Here is a 17,032-nt window from a genome sequence, read left to right as displayed (position 1 = left end):
ACATTATTTTCCGAGAACTATTCTATTTCCTTCTGATGAAAACATTTACCCCACATAAGAGTATTACAGATTTTGGAAGTTTTAGCTAAGACCATGTCTACTATAACTTCCAAAACATCCTTGGAAATGGAGAAGGCATTAGTTCTCACCTATGCTCCAGAGACTAGTCTTTAAAACAGTATATATTTTTCAGGTCAAGAACAGAACCCTAGGATTCCCTTGTTCCGGCAGTCTTCCCATCTCTGGGAAAAAAATAAAAGAACAGGAATAAAACCCCACCTGGTAAGTGCCAATAATTGACAAGGCTTAAAGCCTTTTGTAAGGCCTTGAGAGGAAGAAAACACTGGCCTTTCCCCTCCTCTGGCAATGGAAGAAACTGAATCTGAGCAACACTTCGCTAAAGCAGCAACTCTAGCTATAGCTCCACCATACACCCTTTATCTCTAGTTTTAAATCAATACCTAAGTCATTTCCAAGAAAGTTCAGGGCTACGACTCTAACATATGCTGACATCCCTTTCACAGGGCATAAGCCTAAGCCAAGGCTTACTTCTTTGAGGCCTAACATATACTCTTCCTTGATGCTTCCCACCTGCTATAAATCCTACATGAGGTCCTAATCTCATATACAGTGAACATAAGCAATAATTCAGGCTCAGGAAACCAAAGACATCTACTCTTCTGAGGTATGGAAGTATAAAAACCAAAGCCACGTCCTCTGACACTTAAGAAAAATTTGTGATCAGTATCCTTTTCCCCACAATTACACAGTGAAGACTTGGTTTGCTACTAAATCATCACATAGTAAAGGGTTTTAAAATCAGGTCTCTGCATAGGTTTGAATTTCTCTGTTTAAAAGAAAAACAAACACGCCCACCGATCTTCTCCCAAGATCTAGTTATAAAATGGCAAATAGTCCTTCCCCAGTTACAGATACCCATGATTTTCTACAATATTGTGAAGGGGAAATAGGCAGCTAATTTATATGAAAAGCATGTAGATTTATATTTAAGAGGCAGAAATATTTACTTGCTTGTTGTCATGAATGTAGCCAAAATGCACTTAGATTTTAAAGGTCTAAATGCCATAATCAAAGTTTCTGTAGACACCACAAAACCAATTTTCAGATTACATTTCAGATGTCAGTTTCAAAGAGAAGATTAGAACCAGACTTACAGCTTGATGGCCAACACTCCCAAAGGCAATAACATAGCTTTTCATATAATGAGAATGGTCCAATATCAATCTTTCACACTTAGGTCATAAAAACGTACTTAAAAATGTCTCTTCCTCAGGATTCATTCAATAGGCCAGTCATTTTTCATAACTCAGGGCTGTGGAAAAGAAACAGCTCCAGAGTTTCCTGTTAGAAACATGTGCTCCCACTATAAAAAAAAATGACCTTTCAACAAAAAAAATACTGTACTAGATATTGAAGATGGAAGTGATGAATAAGTAATCAAAATATCCATGACAATTTCAAGGCTTGCTGAAAGTGGAAGAAGAAATAACTTTTCTGGTTTAAATAGAATATTCAAACTTAGCCTTGGCAGAAAGCTCCTCTGTCTCCATCTCACACACTCTCTCCAGTGTGTACATAAGTGCACTACAGATGTCTACACACACTGTAGATAGCTGTGAAATTGATAAAGATTTCCTGTGCCCTTCAATTTACACAAGAAACAGTGACAATTTTAAGTATTCTTTTACTAATGTGTTTACTTACAATATACAACCCTTACACTGTCACCATACCTACATTATTACTATTTATACTATATGCATAGTAAGTACAAGTTAATCTGATGAATGAAACCAGCTTTAAAGATCTTTATTTTTGATCCCACAAAATCTGGGATCACTTTTGATTTATTGGCCTTAAAAATGCTAGAAATACATAAATTTACATCAGGCAAATAGTTATTGAATTTTTTAGTAACTTTTTAATGGTGACAGCTACTCTAAGTAGCCACAACTACTCGTAGAGTCAAACAGCAACTACTGGAATCCAAAAATGAGATCTGAATATTTTACTTTCACTTAAAAATGAAGTACATAATGCTAGCTCGCTGTAAGGCTTATGTGTTTTGAGTTTTTTTGGGTTTTTTTTGTTTTTAGCTATTCTGTGGCCATGGGAGTCACCATCAGGAAGGATCTCAGCTGACCTAAGATACTGATGAACAGAAATTAATATCAATAGAAACCTTTCATATAGAGCCTACTACCAAAAACTTTTCCTGCAAGGAAGACATGAAAGAAGCCCAACAGGCTATTAAATGGGTATTTCAAAAATTCTGAAAGTTATCTGCATCACCATGTAGAATACGTGCCTAGAAGCTATAGCTGTAACTTTGACATTAATTTCTGCATCTCTATTGTTACAACAGTTGCGAGGAAAAGAAATAATAACAAAAACAACACACATAACACACACATACCCCCTTTTAAACTACCATATTAAAAATAAGGTGAGGATTTGAAAATGTGCTTTGGTTATTTTAATCTGGTCTAGAGGTACAAAACAATCACAGGCGTAATTTAACACCGTGGATTCACATCTATTTCCAATGTCAGTAGCAGTACTTCAAAACATTACCACTTGTGCCCTGTCTCAGCTACTTACCACTACATTATGCCAGCAAACTTCTTTTCTTTCAGAACTGCTAGCTGAGATATATTCACCCTTACTCTTTGAAGTAAGAGCTTCTTTTGAGCTTCAGTATTTTATTTTGAAACTTTGTGACTTTGACTGCAGTGGGTTTAGAAGCCAGCAGCTTAGACAGCAGATCCACATAGGCAGTAACCTTCAACAAGGAAGACAGCGGGGTAGGGAAAATAGAAAAGAGGACCAGGAACTAGTAGGTTAAGAATCATAGAATGGTTTGAATTGGAAGGGACCTTAAAGACTATATAATTACAATCCGCCTGGCATGGGCAGGGAAGTCTCAGGCTGTTGAAGGCCTCATTCAATGTGGCCTTGAATACCTCCAGTTGTGAGGCATACACAACTTCTCTGCACAACCTGTGCCACTGCCTCACCACACTCATTGTGAAGAATTTCCTCCTTATGTCTAGTCTGAATCTTCTCCTCTCCAATTTAAAGCCATTGCCCCTTGTCCTATCACGACGTGCCTTTGTAAGAAGTCCCTCTCAGCTTTCTCGCAGGCCCCCTTCAGGTACTGGAAGGTCAGTATAAGGTCTCGTAGCCTTCTCTTTTCCAGGCTGAACAACCCCAACTCTCTCAGCCTGTATGGGAGGTATTCTCTCTCCTTGTATGGGAGGTGCTCCAGCCCTCTGATCATCTTTGTAGCCCTCCTCTGGACACGTTCCAATAGTTCCATATCCTTCTATGCTGAGGATTCCAGAAGTGGACACAACAATCACAGGAGAGGAAAAGAGGGGCAGAATCGCCTCCCTTGACCTGCTGGCCATGCTTCTTTTGATGCAGCCTTCTGGGCTGTGAGCACACACTGCCAGCTCACATCTAGCTTCTTATCAATCAGCACCCCTAAGTCCTTCTCCACAGATCTGCTCTCAACCACATCATTCCCCATCCTGTACTGAAACCGCAGACTGCCCCAGCCCAGGTAGGTGTAGGACCTTGCCCTTGGCATTGTTGAACCTCGTAAGGTTTGCACAGGCCCACTTCTCCAGCTTGTCCAGATCTTCTGGTGTGACAATTGCATCACCTAGCTTGGTGTTATCTGCAGCCTCGCTGAAGGTGCACTCAATCTTGCTGTCTATGTCATTGATGAAGATATTAAACAGCACTGGTCCCAGTACAGATCCGAGGGACACCACTTGTCACAGATCTCCATCTGGACATTGAGCCATTAACCATTACCCTCTCTCTGAATATGACCAGCCAACTAGTTTCTTATCCACCAAACAGTTCACCCATCAAATCTATATCTCTGCAATTTAGACAGAAGGATGTTGTGGAGGACCATGTCAAAGGCTTTACAGAAATCCAGATAGATCACATCCGTTGGTTTTCCTGTGGTCAGACAGGACTTGCCCTTGGTGAAGCCATGCTGGTTGCCACTAATCACTCCCCTGCCCTCCATGTGCTTTAGCAACACTTTTAGGAAGATCTGTTCCATGGTCTTCCCAGGCACAGAGGTGAGGCTGACAGGTTCCCACAGTCACTCTTTCTACCCTTTTTAAAAATGCGGACAATATTACCCTTCTTCCAGTCACCAGGGACTTTCCTTGACTTTCAAATATCATGGAGAGTGGCTTGGCAACCACATCAGCCAACTCCCTCAGGACTCTGGGATGCATCTCATCAGGTCCCATAGATTTATAGATGTTCAGGTTCCTCAGGTGGTCATGAACCTGATCTTCCCCTACGGTGGGAGGTGCTTTAACCCCCTGGTCCCCTCTTTGTTGTCCATTGACCCAGGAGGGGTGAGGAGAGCAGTTATCAGTGAAAACTGAAACAAAAAAGTTGTTGAGTATCTCAGCCTTATCCTCATCTGTTGATATGAGGTCACCATTTTCATTCACCTGTGGGGGTACGCTTTCTTTAATCTTCCTTTTCTGATTGACACACATGTAGAAGCCTTTCTTGTTAGCCTTCACTTCTCTTGCCAAGTTCAGTCCCAGATGTGCTTTGGCCTTCCTGACCCCATTCCTACACAACCAGGCAGCGTCCCTTATACTCTTCCCAGGTTCCCTGTCCCTGCTTGCACTGCCTGTGCAGTTCCCTTTTGCTCTTCAGCTTGACCAGCAAGTCTCGACTCAGCCTTGCTGGTCTCTTCCCTCCTCTGCCTGATTTCCAACATGAGTGGACTGAGCACTATTGTGCTTTATGGGAAGCATCCTTAAATATTTGCCAGCTCTGTTCTGCTCCCTTGCCCCCAAGGACCATGTTCCAGGGGTCCTACAGAGTAACTCCTTGAAGAGCTGGAAGTCTTCTTTCCTGAATTTTAGGGTCCTGACTACACTCTTTGCTTGCCTCATGTCCCTCAGGACCTTGAACTCCATCAGTGTGTGATCACTGCAGCCCAGGCTGCCTCCGATCTCGACATCACTTACAAGCTCACTTGTATTGGTGATCATCAGGTCCAGTATTGCAACCCTTTGGGTTGCCAATGCAAAGCACTATTGCTTCCAAGATCCCCACTGGGAACAGTAAGAAGGCTGAAGTCCTTAAGAGACATAATAGTTGCATAAGCCAGTATTCATGCTCTTTTACCATTTTCTTGAATTAGAAGTTTGGTAGACTGGCACCTAGGTCTGCAGAAACACAGTAAAGCACTAAACCATTTATTTGCATAATTGAGGGGTGACTTGTTGATTCACACACAAATCTAAGGAAGTCAGGTACAAGGGCTGGGCTAGATGAGTGCTAGAGCTCCATTCCACCATAAACTAGTCTACGACGTGCACAGAATAAGAAGAGTTGTGTGTTTTTTCAACCTGTTACATCGCTGCAAAATAAGTACAAACATTCAATCAAGACAACAGTAAATTTATGCAAAAACACAAACACTTTTGAACCTTTCTTTCATTGCAGCAGCAGAACAATCAGTGCCTCCTCCTCAACAAACCCATCACTGACCATCATTCAACTTTAGAGTAAGACATACTAGACTGCTTGATACCCACAGTCCAGAGGCTTGTCCTGCCACTACTGATAAATGTAGCCTAAGCCAAGCAGCTCTTCCTGTCAAGACTACCAAAATGTGGAATCAAGACTGAAAGGCTTTACCTTGACCATAATTCCACAGATTCAGCATATTTATAATAAAGTTAATTAACAGAGAGCCTTGAAAACATTCCCTTACTTAAAAATAGAAAGAAATTATTCAGAAACATACAAACCAAAATATGCAATCACTGTGACAATAGCAGGACAGGAGTTAACTCCATCATTGTCAGAAAAAGTTATGATAGAACACCATAAGCCAAAACATTTTCACTGACCAGGAAGATGACATCAACCTTTCTCCTTGAAAAGGTAATTCAAAATTTGAAGTTACACTGGACTTGTAACACCAATTTAGAGATTTTCTGTAACTGATAAAAAAACTTAAGCATTACTGCTGCTATTGGCGCATCTAAGAAAGTACAGACCTTGAGAAAAACAAAAAGCCACACACAGACAGTAAGCTGGTAGCAAAGCACTTCATGACTTTTACTGACTGATACTGTACAGTGAGATATTGTATCGACATTTGTGTGAGAAAAGACCTTCCCCAAAATCTGGGTCAGTACATATTTAGGTATTGGAAAATACTTTTTTTCCCCATTTATTAACAATGTTTTGTACTACTGCAGAAAGAAGCTATGCTTTAAATTGTATTTCCTCCCTATGAAAAATAAGGTTAAACACAACTCAAATACATTTAAAGAAGAAAAAAACACATCCTTTTAAAAAATCTGTTCAGAAATTTCTGTTAATTTCTTGGTAAATTACAAATTCCAAATTAAAACACAGGCAAAGCAAAAGTGATTATACCTTCGCATAAATTTCCAAGTGGCAAGATTTGTTCTTACCTGCAATTGCAACCTTGTCAAGGTTCTAGTTCAGTGCTGAAAGAATTAGTTTACATTCCTGCTGCCAAGAAGCACATAACAGAATGACTTGCAAAACCTTGAGATAACAGTACAGGACACAACATCTGCCTTATTTTGGTATTTCCTAGAAAGAATAAGAAAAAAGCAGTTAGCTACTTCAGATGGTTTACAACAGATTTGCACATGAACTTTTTTATAAACACAAGCTTTTCCTAAACAGAAGTGCCTAAACTGCAGCTACGCTTGGATGTCAAAAGACATTTCAGCACGCTCCCTAAACATCATTTAGAAGATGAATGAAGAACCAGATTTCACCCCACCCTTATTTCCTTCACTCACCAGCACAAACTACTGTGTTGTCTAAAAGTCATCATTTTACTCCATTTATTAATAATGCTTTGTATTATTGCAGAGAGAAGCTATACTGGCATTCAAGTCCCTAAATTCAGTAACAGAAGGAAGGGTTGCATGCCTGCTAACTTAGCAGTGCTATTTGCCTGATTTTATTCACCTGCTGAAATGACAGAGTATACTCTGAGTGTCTGATAGCTTAAATACACCTACTGCAGTATGTATAATTTTTAAACTATTCATTCTGCTTGTTTAGATGTAAAAATGCATAAAAATTTTAAAAAGAGCAATAAGCTTCGGTTGTAAGAATATTTCAGCTCCGCTGACATAAGAATCACTGTCTCTTTAAAAGTAGCTTCTATAAAATTAACCACTAACTCAGTTTAAAATGTAAAAGTAGCATATATACACATCTGATTTATTACTCATCTACAAAAGCATCTAGGGCTCTACTCATTGTTTGGAACAGGATTCAGATACCCAAATTCATTGATGGATCAGAGACTATATATTTAATCTTGTAAACCACTGCATCTTACTGTGACATTACACTGGTAGAAGGAACTATCACAGGAAGAATTCTAAAGAACCGCCAGCTTTGTCTGGGACATTAGGAAAACACAAGCCTTATTGTAACACTGATGATTTTAAACTGATCACAGCACTCCATCAAGCTGGGGGCCCTAATGCAGGCCTTTACTTGAAGCCCACTGATTGAAGAACAGAGCCATGACAGCATTTCATTATGGCTTGCTTCTTCCAAAGACGAACTAGTGGTTTTCAACTACCAAAGGTGTCACGTGCAAGAAACCGTTCAAAAGAAGAACTGTAGGGGTTTAGCAAGTTTTATGCCTGTAATGTTGTACTATTACAAGCCCTGTATTTTTCCCCAACACTCTCTCTTCTTAAGCACTGCAATAGAATCAAACCAGAAAAATTCAATTATTTTCTGCCACTTGAGTTCTCCAAACCAGCTTATGAAATGCAGGATCAGACAAGTGTCAATACCAGAAATACAGAACCAGCAGCTGCTGCCAACTCAGATTTGGCCAGAGTATTGTGAAACTACACCTTAAGCAATATCCACTAAATCTTTAATGAACTCTGAAAAAGTATTTTGAAAGAGCTAGACATCAAGTGTCCTAAATCATTGCACTGGACTTGTGGCAAAAGTCGTTCCCAAGAAGTTATGTTCATCAATAAAAAAGAATTTGTTTCCACATCGAAGAACTCCGGAGGCCGGGGGTAAAGGGAGTAAAATACAAGCAGCAACGATTCACAAAGTCACACTAAACAGCATAATTCCCTCTTCTTAAATACACCAGTGACTACGGCAGGGAGAACGCAGCTCCCTTCAAGCACTGCCTCCCACCTTCAGAAGATTCTCTTAACTATGAGGGTACAGGTTGCTCGGTGATGAAGGCTTAAGACCTTAGTTCTTCTGATGCTACTCCAACAGCCTTTAGAAGTGGCCGACTCACAAAAGCAGACCAGAAGATAAGCATTTATGTTTCCCAGGAGCAAAAGGCTTAACACCTACCAAATTCTTCTATCCTATAGAGGATGTGACAGCATGCATTAGACAAGGGTGACTTTTAGCCTGGAGACAAGTTGCTTACAGTAGGGCAGATTCAAGCATAGATACTTTTAGCTAAGAGCACCTTACCCCAGAACATGTTCCTATTTCAACAAATTCTACCTATGCTAGTTCTCAGAAATGAGAAATACAGTACTTGGTGTCCCAAAACACAGAAACATCTTAAGATATACATTCTACTGCTCAACAATGCACAAAGAGGGGGCACTACTCCTATTTATTTGTCCAAAGAAGCTGCAAAACTTTTTTTCCAAGTGAAAAGACACTTTGATTCATGCTGCAGGTTTGGGATAACAAGCTATTATATCCAGCCTCCAATAATTTGTTCGCAGAAAATGCTCATATGCACAAATGAAATGGTCTTATCCAGACTGCTAATAATAAATTACATCACAAGAATAAAGCTGAATGCTTCCTATTAAAAGCTTAACAAAATTACAAGATGTATTAAGAATTTTATATGGACTCCTGAGCTCTTAGGAGTATGTAAATACATAATATTCGAGTAAGACTAAGTTAGTTCAGTAAACTTTTATAATTTTTGCTACTAAGACATCAGTACCCTACAGAATAGTTTTCAATTGAGCACAACTTAGGTATTCCTTGGCTAATACATAATTTGAATTTCACCATGTTTACAGCATTTTCTTCATAATAATAAAGACTACACATGCAAAGCCATCATAAGTAAATCACTGCTAAAAAACTAAATCCAATATTTAAAAGTAAGTGCATGGGAAAAAAAATATGCAATCCAGAGAAATTTGAAGAATCCTACTATGTTATTTTATGGAAGAGTAGGCAGCAAATGCTGGTCTTCCTGATGATTAAATACATACTTAACCCTGGTGGCAAAGCACTAATAGTCCTCAAGCTGAATCCAAATGTTTAAAACAAACAAAACCCACTATAACATCCAGTCCTTTACAAGTTTCTAGACCCTGGTCAGAGAAGAACCAGAAAAACACTGGTTTTATTCTGCTCACAGCCAGTTACAACTCTGATCTTTTACAAATAACCAAATCATAGCTGTTTAAAACAAGCAAACAAATAAACCAACCCACTCCGTGAACATCAAGAGTCAAAGCTACAATCTAATGTGTCATAACTGACCTTATAACACCACAACACCACCACTGCTGATATCATCCCCCAGAATTATAAACTGGTTCACGCCAAAGATAGTAAAAGATTTTGCAGAAGTAAAAGATACCAGGAGGGAGAAGGAAAACAGCAATAGTGTAAGCTTACCACAGGTTAGCTAGTGTGCTGCAATCTCCAAATTGCGTGTCCCCAACATGCGGTAAACATAAGGTAACATCCCTCTCCTACAAGAGGCATTCATTAGGTTACCTGGGAACCTAAGAGCACATACCATGGAGTGCAGTAGTTGTGCTGCAAGTTCATGTAGCAGTTCTTCCTTAGTCTATACACATGATGAAGCCCAACATAAAACAGGACCTAATTTCTGTGTAATTATTTGAGAAAATGTCCAACTTTCACCTTAAAGAGAAAGCTGCTCAACTTTTGTAGTAAAAGAATAATTAATTCTCTCTGCATTTGCTAAGTGGTTCTTAGTTCTAAACAAAACATTGTGAATCAACCAAGACTGGACAAAGCCTTGATTTGTGTTTTTGTGGGTGAGGGTTTTTTTGGTGTGAGGCTTTTTTTTTTTCCCCCCGCTCTTCAAACACAGAAGCTGTACTAAAATGCTGCTTATTACAGCACTTAAAGGAAGGAGAATGAACAAATTTTGAAACAGAAAACTCCATGAAGTAATTTAAGTGCTTTATCCTTTTTGAAGCAGTTCATCTATTATGATTTTGTAAGAAGTGCAAAGATATCTTCACATTGCATTTTAGAAGGAACATCCAGGACTTCTTGAAAACCTGAATGATTTAAAACAAATCTACTTGGGGTTCTGGAGAAAATTTAGTTCAGCAATTTGAAGTCTGCAGTTCAAAGTTTTATTGCCAGATAGTAATTTGAACTATTCAAGGCTGAATTTCCAACAGGAATACACTATTAAACTAACATAGTATTATGGGTTTCTTTTTATTTTTTTTTTTTTGCCTTATGACACATCTTACTAAAGCTATTTTGAACTTTTTTTCCTGCAGACTTATCTTTAATACATATTTGTAAGGCACTTCTTCAATTCCCAAATTTTCTGTATTTCTTTTTTAGGTAAGCTATAGATCAGTAAACTCACATTGTGGCTACACAGCTGTCTTGGCAGCTGTGGTAGCTTAAGCAAAATTTGCTCTCAGCAGCTCGTTCCTTTTTCCACACTATGCGGCTGAGCAACAGACATCAGCAGGTACACAAGTACAAGTGAACATCTGAAGCAGAGACTGCTTGTGTTGAATTATACAAGCAGAAGGTGTAAGAATACCAAAAGCCAGCCTTAATAGAATTCAGAATGCATATATGCAATCTACATTTGCTTACTGGGAGATTGCTGGCAAGCACTTACTCCTCTGTTCACCTGTAACAGATCAGTTATGCTTAGCATAACTGAAGCACAGAAATATGGAATCATCTCTCGGTTATGCTGGACAGCTCTTCAAACATATAGTTTCAGACACTGAAGAGAAAAGGCCATCTAATGGTCTCAATTACAACTACAAAGAAGGATTTTAAGCATAGGACTTATACTTTCAACAAGCATGTTTATTGGGACTGCTAGGACTTTCTAGAGAAGAGCTTACAAACGTCTAACTAGCTTTTATCACATCTTACAACATGGCTGTAGTGTAAGGTTCTAGCTATGCATTATGCCTTCCAGGGCAATCTGAGGAAGAGGTGTTCATATTCTGTCTACACCAGAGTTGTTGCCAGGGTCAGAAATCATGACCGGTATCATGACCACCTCCATAAGGATGAAAGGACAGGTAATAGTTGTAGGCAACTCCTTTCTGAGGGGAGCAGAGAATCCAGTATGACAGACAGATCCTCCTCTTCAGGAAGTCTGCTGCCTCCCTGAGGTCCAGGTCAATGACGTTGTTAGATAACTTCCTAACCTGGTATGGCCCTTGGACTGTTACTCATTACTGCTCTTCCACGTTGGTGGCGATGAAACCACAAAGTATAGTCCAAGGGTGAGACTTCAGGGCCTTGGGACAGCTGGTAAGGGAATCTGAAGCACGGGTTATCTTTTCCTCTCTCCTTCCAGCTGCAGGCAGCAACTAGAAGAAACAGACAGATCCAGTCTATTTAGACATGGCTCTGTGGCTGGTGTCACTGACACAATTTTGGGCTTTTGATATTGAGATACCCTACACAGCATTAAGCTTGCTGGTGTCAGATGGAATTCACCTTTCTTAAAGGGGGATGAGAGTCTGTGCTCACAAGCTAGCAAGGCTCTTTGCCAGAGTTTTAAATTAGACATAGCGGGGGAGCAGGATAATACCAGGCTTGCCTCATCTCAGCCCAGCGCTTTGTCTAAGACATGCTCACTACACTGCACCACATCTGAAGATGAGCCAGGGGCTGAGGTAATAGGAGCCAACAAGGAAACACCAGTGAAAACACCTCAAAGGGATTAAGGGATGTTAGTCTAAGACAGTGACACAGTGGACAGCCCAGCTGAAGTGCCTCTACACAAATGCACCCAGCACAGTGAACAAACTGGATGAGTTGGCAGCCACCACGCAGCTAGAAAGCCATGACCTAGCTGCCATTACCAAAACTCAGTGGGACAAACCCCATCACTGCAGTGCAGCTATCGATGGCTACAGGCTGTTTAGAAGGGACAGGTAAAGAAGGAGGGGCAGAGGCATTACTCTCTACACGAAGAAATGGATAGTGTGAAGAGCTCTCTCTGAAGAATAGCCACAAGCAGGTTGTAAGCTTATAGGTAAGAATCACAGAGATTGAGGCAACAAAGGGAAACTTGTTGCTAGTGTCTTCTACAGGCTGTCCAATCAAGGGGACCCTACTGAAGAAGCCTTCTTACTCCAGCTACGGGAGGCATGGCACTTGCAGGCTCAACGACCCCAACATCTGCTGGAAAAGTAGCACAGCAGGAGATTCCTGGACTGGAAGAGTATAGGGACGCTGTCCAGTTGTATGGGGATGAGGTCAGGAAGGCCAAGGTACGTCTGAACTTGGCAAAAGATGCAAAGAATGAAAAGGGCTCCTATAGGCATGTCAGCCAGAAAAGGAAGGTCAAAGAAAGCATACACACACCTCAAATCACTCCCACATCTAGCAAGACTGGCAAACTAAGAATGGGCAAGGAAAAGGCTGAAGTACTCAAATTTTTTGGCCTCAGTTTTCTCTGGATATCTCACTTTCCACACCTCCCAAGTGGATGGACCACAAGACAGGGATTGGGAAGCAAAGTCATTCCCACTGAAAGAGAAAAGATCAGGTTCGTTACCACCCGAGTAACCTGAACATACATATACCTATGGAAGCAAACAAGATGCACCCTAGCATCCCGAGGGAACTGGTTGATACAACTGCCAAGCCACTCTCCATGATACTTGAAAAGTCCCCGCAGTCAGAAGTCCCCGGTTACGCTAAAGCACATGGAAGACAGGGAGGTGATTCAAGACAGACATCATGGCTTCACCAAGGGCAAGTCCTGCCTGACCAACCTAGTGACCTTCTATGATGGAGTGACTACATCAGTGGACAAGGGAAGAGTTGTAGATCTTGTCTACTTGGACTTCTGTAAGCCCTTTGACATGTTCCCCCACAGCATTCTCCTCTCTAAACCGGAGAACTACAAATCTGATGGTGGGTGAGGAATTTGTTGGATGGTTGCATCCAAAGGGTAGAGGTCAGTGGCTCAATGTTCCGATTGAGATCAGTGACAAGCAGAGTCCTTCAGGGGTCCATACTGGAACCAGTACTGTTTATTATCTTCATCAATGACATAAACAAAGAGACTGAGCGCACCCTCAGCACGTCTGCAGATGACACCAAGCTGAGTGGTGCAGTTGACATGCCTGAAGGGCAGGATGCCATCCAGAGAGACCTAGACAAGCCTGAGAAGTTGGCCCACATGAATCTCATGACATTAAATAAGGCCAAGTGCAAGGTCCTGCACCTGGGTTAGGGCAAGTCCTGGTATCAATATAGGCTGGGGGATGAAAGGATTGAGACCAGCCCTGAAGAGAAGGACTTGGCAATGAAAAGCTTGACACAAGCTAGCAATGTGTGCTTGTAGTCCAGAAGGCCAACCATATTCTGGGCTGCATCAAAAGAAGTGTGGCTAGCAGGTTGAGGGAGGTGATTTTCTCCCTCTACTCTGCTCTGCTGAGACCCCAGCTGGAGCCCTCAAGAGATGGACCTGTTGGAGTGGGTCCAGAGGAGGATCACAAAAATTATCAAAGGGACGGAACACCTCTCCAAGGAAGATTAAGAGAGTTGGGGTTGTTTAGCCTGGAGAAGAGAAGGCTCCAGGGAGAACTTATTACAGCTTTCCAGTACTTAAAGGGGGTTCATAAGGAAGACAAGTACAAACTTTTCAGCAGAGCCTGTTCTGACAGGACAAGGGGTGATGGTTTTAAACTAAAAGAGGGTACATTATAACTAGCTATAAGGAGGACAGTTTTTACAATGAGGGTGGTGGAACACTGGAATAAGTTGCCCAGAGAGGTGGTTGATGTTTCCCCATCCCTGGAAACATTCAGGGTCAGGTTGGATGGGGCTCTGAGGAATTCGATACAGTTGAAGATGTCCTTGCTCACTGCATGAGAGATTGGACTATACAGCCTTTAAAGGTCCCTTCCAACTCAAACTATTCTGCAATTCTATGATATTCTGACTGGGTTTGTGTTTCTTTTTCTTCTTAATGCAAAGGGTGAACATTCATCTTCCTGATGGGGATTAAAAATTCCAGCTCAGACACGACAGAGTGATATGCATGGGTAATATAAGATCATGTTTAATACTACTGCAGTGCCTATCTTTTGAACATATTTTGAACACATTTAAGGGACAGGTGGATGAGGTGCTGAGGGGCACGGTTTAGGGATTGTTAGGAATGGTTGGACTCAATGATCCAGTGGGAACTTTCCAACCTAGTGATTCTATGATTCCTATGGTGCTTCCCCATGAGGTAAATTTATTATAATCTTACTAGCTAGAATACCTAGGTAGCAACTGCTAATGAATCTGTTTGAAACCATCTGTCCTTTTGTTCCATTTGTGAACATCTGGCCTTCAAAACGGTGTTAAAAAAAAGAGACAGTCACTCCAGGTGGATTATTTAGATTTTGTAAATATCCATCTGCTTGAAACAAGCAGAAATCACAGCCTAAGCACTGGTTAAATGTTCTGAAAAAGAATTCACTACACCTGTCAGCAGGCAACATTACAGGACACATCTATCCAGAAGCTCTCTGGGCCAAAACAGCACATCCCCACAGCTCAATTCACACAGAAGTAAAATGTCTTGTCCACTCTACCTACTACAGCAATACTGAAGAGCATCCAGAGTCTGTCATTCCTTTCCCAAGAAGAGCAAGGTGTTTGCAGACTGTGGTATTTTCAAATTCAGAAGTAATCTAGCAAATAAAAGCCTTCTCTCTTGATTATGCAGTAGCTAAGCTTTTAAAGAAAACTTCTGAAGTGTAAGACCATAACAAACTCTTACAAGAACCAGTTGTCAGGAAAATTAGAGAAAGCAATGGATTTCAGATCAGTTAATTCTGTAGCATGTATGCTGTTGTGGTTTAACCCTAACCAGCAACAGTACCATGCAGCCACTCCTTCACACACACCATACCCCTGCAGTGGGATGAGGAGGATGACTGAAAAAAAGGAAAACACATGGGCTGAGATAAAGACAGTTTAATAGGACAGCAAAAGGAAGGGGTAATAATGATAAAAATAATATATACAAAATAAGCAATACACAACACAATTGCTCACCATGGGCAGAGACCCATACCCAGCCTGTTCTGGAGTAGCAATTCCTAAGGAATGAATCGTGGCCTGCAGCCAACTACCGTTTATATACTGAATATGATGTTATGTGGTATCGAATATCCCTTTGGCCAGCTTGGGTCAGCAGCCTGGCTATGCTCCCTCCCAGCTTCTTCTACACCTGCTCACTAGAAGAGGACAGGAAACTGAGAGAGTCTTTGATTTCATAGCAACAATTAAAAACATTACCATATTACCAACATTCTTCTCCTACTAACAGAGCAGCTTCTGGGAAGAAAATTCTGCCCCATCCTAAGCCAGGTAGCACATGCATTTGGATAATAAAGAAATTCTATTGTTATAGACTTCAAAACATTGTAGGATAAAGAGGTAAGAAACCTGGCATAATTGTCTACTTCCATTGCTAAGACAGCAATGATGACTAAGCTCTGAAATGCTAAGACACTCCAGCTTTAGGATATAGTCAGGAAGTTTGTCAGTTCTCAATTGATTGATAGTATTGTGAGTCTCTCATAGGAAATGCTCACAAAAGGGAAGAACAGATTCTTTGCAGAAGACTATCATGACCAATTCTTCTCTGAACAGTATTCAGTGATTTTTAAGCCAGCTAACAGCTGAGTTCCTAAAAGTTAATTTTAATCTGGGTGAAGAATCTCACCTTAGCATCTACTAGCTAGCAATGCATTTAGAACAAGTCAACTTTTGAATCCAGTTTTACTACTACTACTGAAGCCAATAAGGAGTTTTTCTCCTCAATAACACATCTTATATTTCTGCTGCTTCTGACTGAAAACAGCTTAAATGTGGTTTCTACAACATGTCTTTCTGTACAGATCCTGTATTTAGGGTAAACACCTCACAAAGGACTCTCAAAGGTACAACAGTACCCCGATTTGTCTACCAGGGGAACTAAGCCATCACAATATACGTGCAACAACTAATCACATTTTTCCCTGTCTTAAATGTAAAATACATATACATGAGTATATCCAAAATTTAGAAGGAATTTAAACTCCACAAAGTGATGTGAAAAAAACAAGCAACAATGATCAAAATTAGAGTGGCACCAGGTACAGAAAATACAGCAAGAATTGCCTAATGATGATGTGTTTGTCAATGGCAGAAATCATTGTATCAAATTTACAAGGGATAACAAGAGTGGGTTTTTTTACTTCTTTATATTTGATACTGATGATTAGGGGAAGGACTTCACCTCTCTCCAAGAAGGTTCTCATTCTTCCCTCATCTTCTAAGGGTAAGTCTTCACATACATGTGAACTAAAACTGAGCCATCACTGCAGATTAAAAAACCTTGGACAATGCTGATGTTTCTGCATAGACAGTTATAGAAGGTATAAATTCTCTGCCACACTACTTAACCACTTGGATCTAGTTGTGGCTTTCTGTAAGCCATGTAACTACTTGATAGGTTTATGCACAAAAGGAGTTAAATTAAATGCAAAAAGGTTATCCAACACCATAATAAAATCACCAACACATTCAAATCAGTAACATAAGAACATCAGTACTACAAGCTGCCAAATATTAACACTTACTATGTGATAGGCATTTTAATGTTTACTGCAAAGCACACAACTTAGAAAGAGATAATTCAAGCATCTGTTATGTCAACTAACAGCCTACACACACAATCTTC

The 17,032-nt window shown here is 40.5% G+C and overlaps 1 protein-coding gene across 8 annotated transcripts in view; it reads right to left on the bottom strand.

The window, feature by feature from the left end:
• Positions 1-17,032, bottom strand: part of PPM1B (protein phosphatase, Mg2+/Mn2+ dependent 1B) — a 64,634-nt gene that overhangs the window by 29,175 nt on the left and 18,427 nt on the right. For 7 of the 8 annotated variants that reach the window (XM_054062103.1, XM_054062106.1, XM_054062105.1 and 4 more), the window contains one exon: positions 6,504-6,648. The exons of the other annotated variant lie outside the window; for it this stretch is intronic. The gene's annotated coding sequence lies outside the window, so the exon portion shown is untranslated. The remainder of the gene's footprint in view (positions 1-6,503; positions 6,649-17,032) is intronic. 8 annotated transcript variants of the gene reach the window in all.

Source organism: Cuculus canorus, chromosome 3 (assembly GCF_017976375.1).
Source record: "Cuculus canorus isolate bCucCan1 chromosome 3, bCucCan1.pri, whole genome shotgun sequence".
In the NCBI taxonomy this organism is placed as follows: domain Eukaryota; kingdom Metazoa; phylum Chordata; class Aves; order Cuculiformes; family Cuculidae; genus Cuculus; species Cuculus canorus.
This window is presented reverse-complemented; position numbering and strand designations above follow the sequence as displayed.